We start from the raw sequence: 7,094 nt of genomic DNA on the forward strand, positions 1-7,094 counted from the left end.
TTGTTTCAGCCAACATGTACATGTCTCTCTGTGGTTTCTGTCATGGTAGTTGCTCAATTACTTTTTTGCTCATTTCCACTGGTATCTCCATTTGATTCAGCTTACCTAAAACCTCAGGTAATCTGAGATAGGTTTTTGTCACCCTGTCTCCTTGAAAATTCTGAAATATGGTTGGGAATAATATTGGACCTAGCATCAAGGGCTCCAGTGGCGTTTTATTGCCTTTCCCCAACAGGCCTTAAGTACTTCTGACTTTTTGAGGGCAGTTGTTGCCATCCTCTCGCTTTCCCGTCAAGCATAAAGGGCATATGAGTGGTTGTCTGTGCTAAGTGATCATTCAGTGCATCAGTTTGCTCCAATGGACCGGAAAGTGTTTTATCTGAAATGGTATTTTTGCACTTCTTTCACAAGGTGAATGCAACTAGAGGTCCTTGAGAGCGCCAGCTGACAGCGATCCACAGCTGCCAAATCCCCTGTCTCAATACAGGCTCCTCAGCCTCACTAATGAAATTAGTGTCCTACCAAACCAGCAAAGACTGGAATCTGTCCACTGGGCTGGTATTAGACTCTAAGAGTCATTGCTCTCGCATGGTAATCCAGAGTCAGGAGCCAGGAGGCAGGTCTACACAGGGAGGAGGCTCCAGTGCTGACTCTCCTAGTGATAAACTCAAGTCAGCTGAGGGAGTCTCTGTTCTGTCTTTTTTTTTTAAGATTTTATTTATTTATTCATGAGAGTGGCAGAGACACAGGGAGAAGCAGGTTCCCCTATTGAGCAGGGAGTCTGATGCGGGACTTGATCCCAGGACTCCAGGATCACGCCCTGACCCAAAGGCAGACACTCAACCACTGAGCCCAGGTGCCCTGGGAACCTCTGTTCTTACAAAAGGCTGAGGGTAGCATAAGGCTTGACATATAGCAAGTGCTCAGTAAATCTTGGCTAATGTGTTAATTAAATATAATTAAGAATATCCACAAAAAAAAAAAAAGAATATCCACTAACTCCCATGGATTAAGGAATACAACACTGCCGAAGACCTAGTTTCTCTAGACTTCCTTCTTTTGCCACATAGGGGTGGATGTATTACAGACCAGTTTTCTTCTCAAAATTAAATTTTCTGCCCAGGCAGAGATCCTCACTCACCTTAGCCTAATTCTGGCCCTAATTAAACAATTCCAAAGAAAAGGAAAAAATTATGTAACATTTATATAGTTTTGCAGGAATAATTCTGATCAAGAATCATATGTTAAGGGATGAGTCTCTGCCTCTCTCTCTCTCTCTGTCTCTCATGAATAAATAAATAAAATCTTTTTTTTAAAAAAAGAATCATATGTTAAACTTCTGCATGTAAAACAAGATATCTTAAGTATTGGTTATTTCTCTGTATACTATATATATGATATATATATACTATATATATGATAGTGTTATAATATATGTTATTACTATATACACTATATTGGTTATTTCTATATTCCTCCCTTCTGAATTCAGGGAGGAATTAAACATGTTTTCTGAGCTGGGTCCAGAAAATCATACATATTTGTGCTTTCCTGAATTATAAACAAGTGAGCTCTTCACCAGATTAAATGCTGGGTGAGCCCAGGGGGGATCCGAGTCTTCACCTCTACAGCAGCTCCCAGAGCCCAGCCGTGTGTCTAGGATGTGGAAGGCAGTGTAGTATAATGGAATCCACAAAATTCTGGAATCATAATATTCAGTTCAAATTCTAGTTTCCCCATAACTAACCGTGAGAGCTTGGGCAGTCCTTCACATTCTCTGATTCTCACTTTTCTTATCTGGAAAATGATGTAAGTACTCACCTTGCAGGATTGTTATATGCATTAGAGGAGATGGATTATATAGAGTTCCTGACACTTAGTAGGTGCTCAATAAATATCCTTTCAAGTGAAATTCCCTTCGCACATTGTTTTTTCCTTCGGTTGTTTTGAAGCAGGATTTCTTCTCAGGCAGACTTCCTCATTTTGTAACTTCTGTGAGCCAAACTCATTCCATCATAAGACTGATGCAGAGGCCTCCCAGAGAATTATTGATCCAAGAATATGGAACCAGCATGGATCTTTAATTTTATCCGACAGAAGGACATTCAATATCTGTTTCATAAAACTAAAGGTCAGCAGAGCAGTAATCACTCCAAACCCAATCAGACCATAGTGAGATTTATCCTTGCCCTTCAAAACAGCTTTACATTCTCCACCCAGGGCCATAAAAGTTGACATATTTATTTTGTGAGTATATAACAGGCTTATAGCTACATCAGATCTTTGATTTTTGCTGAATGACAAATTAGCCACATTTTGCTTTAGTTCTTTGGCCTAAGACATTCAAGTTGAATTCTGGAAGTAATCATTTCTGCTCTGGTCTCATATTTTGCCTTTTTATTTATTTTTAACCAATTGACTCTTCTGTTTTACCAACACTGTGTACGTCAGAGTCAGTAACAAGCATGAACAGCTCATGGATTTAATATGCTCTTTGTGATGAAAAATGTCAGGATTTGGGGTTAGGACCCAGCAGTCATAAAACTCCTTGGCAGCTGCTCAGAAAATATGCTAAGTTCCACTTATAACCTAAAACATGGATGACGTCTTTCAGAACATCACAAACATATTTTTTTAAGTGATAATGCTGATGAGAGTGTGGAGAAATAGCCACACTTATCCCTTACTCGGGGGAGACAGTCATCTTAAACTTACTCATCGTCTGCATAACGTAGGGGCATTACCGAGCTTGCCTGACACATGGCCTTGAATCTGCATCACTCAAGAAGCTGACTGTCATCTGTTTAAATGGGGACATTTAGCTTTCAGGATGTCCAAGGGAACTGAGCACCCAAAACAGTCTGTAAGGACGATGTGCTCCTTTCTGCCAACAATGCTACCTGAAGTCACTTTGTGCTTTGTGTTACCATAGCAGTGAAGGATTCATAGTCAACAGAGTTACTTTATTTTTTAAAAAGATCTTATTTATTTATTCACGAGAGACACAGAGAGAGGCAGAGACACAGGCAGAGGGAGAAGCAGGCTCCATGCAGGGAGTCCGATGTGGGACTTGATCCCAAGACCCCGGATCACGACCTGAGCCAAAGGCAGATGCTCAACCACTGAGCCATCCAGGTGCCCCGAGTTATTTAAATTTTAACGATTGATGAAATCAGCAGTTTGAGGTGTCGGCAATTACATTTATTATCAACAATAGTGCTGCAACCTATGATATCAGGAAAGCTTTCTATAAATGATAACTAAAGTGACAGCATGCCTGCGAATAAAAAAAAATTGGCTTTATGAAACTTGAGCTTTGCATTTCCTCTGACATACGACCCAGCTTCAATCACTGTTGCTGGTGGGAGGGGTGCTGGGAAAAGTAGAAAACTCTGGCCTGGTCTGTCTGCCTGGAGTCAGACGTTTTCTTAAATCCTCTGTCTTTGACGTATGAGACAACCAGGAATGGGACACATTTTCACACTGCAACCTGGCACACGACAGGCCGCATGCCTACAGAGGTCTCTAGCCGTTAGCAAATCTTTTTGTCTCCATGATCATCAGCCTCTTGATCTTGGCTCCTGGATTGAAACAGATTACAGCTGAGAGCTGGCTGACTGGATCCCGTGGTGGACCTGCAACCATCACCAGGGAAAGTTTTAGATATTCTGTACATCCTGTACATTGCACAGTAAGGTGATTGAATTGTCCTTTTATTTATTTATTGTTAAAATTTTATTTATTTATTCATGAGAGACACACAGAAAAAGGGAGAGACATAGACAGAGGGAGAATCAGGCTCCCTGAGGAGAGCCTGATGTGGGACTCGATCCCAGGACCCCGGGATCACCACCTGAGCTGAAGGCAAGATGCTCAACCACTGAACCACCCAAGTGCCCCTGAATTATCCTTTTAAAAAATAAGTTGAAAACAAACAACTTTGGTGCCTTTTTTAAAGATCCTGACCCTCAACCCTGTCTCCTAGAGGTCTAGGGTGGAATGAGGCTCCCAGCTGAGTGCCACAGGTGCTCCCCACGTCACCATGGCCGTTGCTCAAGTCCACCCGGCAAGGATTCTTCTTGCCATCCAAGCCTGTTCCTCAATGTTTTAACTCGGTTGGGTCCAGGCAGGTTGGGACAATGGTAAGGCTGCCCACACAGCCTCACGATGGCACAAAGCAGAAATACCCCGAGTCCAGCCTCCTCCGGCAAACATTGCCTGGCCAGCCTGGCCCGGGGAACTCTTCCTTGAGTCCAAGTGCATGTGGCTGTCATTTGGCTCTTAAACAAGCAGCTGATACAAGGAACTGCAGAGTTGATTCTGTTTGTTCCACTAGACTACAAATTCGTTCAATTAAAAGTCATGTTTATGTTTCATCGTCTCCCTAATTTGTAGTATAATTCCACAAATACATTAGGGACTCCAAAAATTCTTGTTGACTCATTGATGGCAAGGATGGTTTTCTGGTCATTTTCACTCCTTCAGCACATAGATGGCTTTTGCTGATCACCAGGACAGTTTTTGAATAAATAAATAAATGAAAAGAATATAGTGCTACGTTAGGACATTACTTAGTGAAGCCACAGGAAGAATTAGGATTAGCAGGAAGGCTGAGTAAGAACAATGAGAGTCCTGCCCTGGAAGCCTCTAAAGAAGCCTCTAAGGATTAGCCAAATGATGGAGGAGAGGTCATTTCACCTTTGGTCTCTAGTATTATTACCAATAAGGCTCAAGGCTCAGAATAGGGGATATCTCTATGATTTTAGAACAGGAAAAGGAAAGGGATGGAACACGGGTTCAAGTTTCTACTCAGAGCTAGCTAGGGATGGGTCCCCAAAGAGCCTGTCCAATTAAAAAAAAAAAAAGTTCTCTTAAAAAGAGAGAAAAGGGTTCGTTCTAACAGATTTTCGAAATTCACTGCTGGAGTTGATTAGACATTATTTTATTCAGAATTTTTCACATCTATGTTCCCAAGTGAAATCAATCTGTAACTTTCTTGTTCTTATTGGGTTTGGGAATCAATGGTAAAAAAGCTTCATGAAGTTAGATTCAATATGTTTGTCTTTTCCCAACAATTTCTTAAATTCATCAATATATTTATATTTCCTCCAAACAGGACACTTTCTTTTTCTTTTTCTGGACTGTTATGGATAAACTTTCTCTCACTCTATTGTTTAGTCCTGGTTTATTTAAACAAGAATAAAATTTTCTCTTTTGCTTCTCATTTCCTATATCAAATAGCATTTTCCCAGGAAGGTATTTTTCTAATTGGAATCCTTAATCCAATTATGTCTTCAGAGGGTTTTTGTTAAATATTTCTGTTCTACTTTTGGGCATAAAAAAATTAGTTGGTATGTAGAAAATTACATGTTGGATGTTTTCTTTTTTCCCCTTCAGCTCCTTGAAAATATCACTTTATGTCTCTAGGGTTACTGTTGAGAAATTCAATGTTAATATGGTTTTCTCCTCTTATATGTAACGGGCTTTTACTTTCTAAAAGCTTTGAGAGTTTGGTGTTTATTCTTAGTGGTCATACATTTCACTACAATGTTTCCTCCTGAGGATTCTTATCATTTATTTTTTTGGCATCTTTGTAAGTCTTTTAAAAATTGAGTCCTTCGGTCTTTATTTTTAATTTTTTTTTTTAATTTTTGGGAAATTCTCAAAATCATTTCTTCAGATTTTTCCTCCCCTATATTTTTTCCTTTCCTTCTAAAATTCCCATTTTATGACTTTTGACCCATATCACTTAGCATTTTCATATTTATTTGTGTCTATCTTCTTTTACAGATACCTTATTTTGATATTCCAATTAGCTGGTTCATTTTTATCCATTCTACTCTTGATCTTTATTTTATTTATTTTTTTATGCTCTGTGTCACCAGTTGATTTTTCTTCATAATGGATTATTGCTTCATGTTTCCAATACTTTCCCTTATTATTTTTAGTATATTTATTAGACTACTTTTAAATGATTCGTCTGGTCCATGAATTCTGCTTCATGGGGTCGGAGGGATCCAGTGTGTCATTTGATGTACAGTACTTATGTTCCTCGGGAGACTTCCAGATGTTGCCCAAGAGCTCACATTGCCCTGAGGTTATTTGCGGATAACCTTGATTGCAAATACAAAGTGGAGAAAGAGGGGGAAAAAACCTCAGGCCTCGGCTGGATTGCTTCTGGTGATTCTTGGGAGCTGGAAATACTACACTGAGGCAGGTAGTCTTTGGGATTACAAATTGGGCTCTCTCATTCATTAGGTGTTAACTCCTAGGACTCCAGTACACCTCCTGTCCATCCCCTCACAGGGCCTCAATTTATTTAACAGCCTCATCTCCAGGCGGTCATCATGCATTGTCAGAGGTGAGAGCCTGAGGGGCTTGGGGGGCTCCGGCTGGGAGGAGGAAATGCCTGGGTGCCAGCAAGTCTATCAGCGTTGTCACCTTCTCCTCACTTTCTGCCCTCAAGCACTGCCCTGGGATTTGGCAGCTACTGATTTCACTTTTTCTGCCTCTTTGTGTCTCTGGCACAACAGAGGTGGAGCCGGGCGGTGGGGGCACAGAACAGGCCCAGCCTGCCAGGGTCTCACAAGCCTTTCCCACCGCTGATGGAGGCCGTGTCCCATGCCCTTGCTCCCAATCCCAGCCAGGGACCTGACCACCTTCTATCTCTCTCCAGGAATTCCCTCTGTTTTATTTCACTTTTTTGGCATCCCTCAAGCCTGTCTCTCTTGCTTTTGTGGAAACTCTCAGGTCCTGGTTTGGTCGTCATGGTCATGTGACATCTTTCCAGGAACAGACAACCCACCAGTGGCTGTCAGGGTCCACAGGGCTCCTACAGGACACATTAGGTCCTTTAGGTGACTCAGGCTCATTTCCTTTATTGTAGCTTTTATTCTTGTGTGTGTGTGTGTGTGTGTGTGTTTTAAAACATTAGAAGTTTTAAAAAACCTTATGCTGAATCCTAACATGTAAAATAGATAAGATCCGTGGTGTTTTCACTAAAGAGGGAATAGGGACCTGGGATTCTGACTCCTGTAAGCAGTGCTGCCCACCCTCCTGGGGAGCCCATAGAAATCTCCGAGGAAGCTTGGAAC

This window comes from Vulpes lagopus, chromosome 1 (genome assembly GCF_018345385.1).
Source record: "Vulpes lagopus strain Blue_001 chromosome 1, ASM1834538v1, whole genome shotgun sequence".
Lineage (NCBI taxonomy): Eukaryota > Metazoa > Chordata > Mammalia > Carnivora > Canidae > Vulpes > Vulpes lagopus.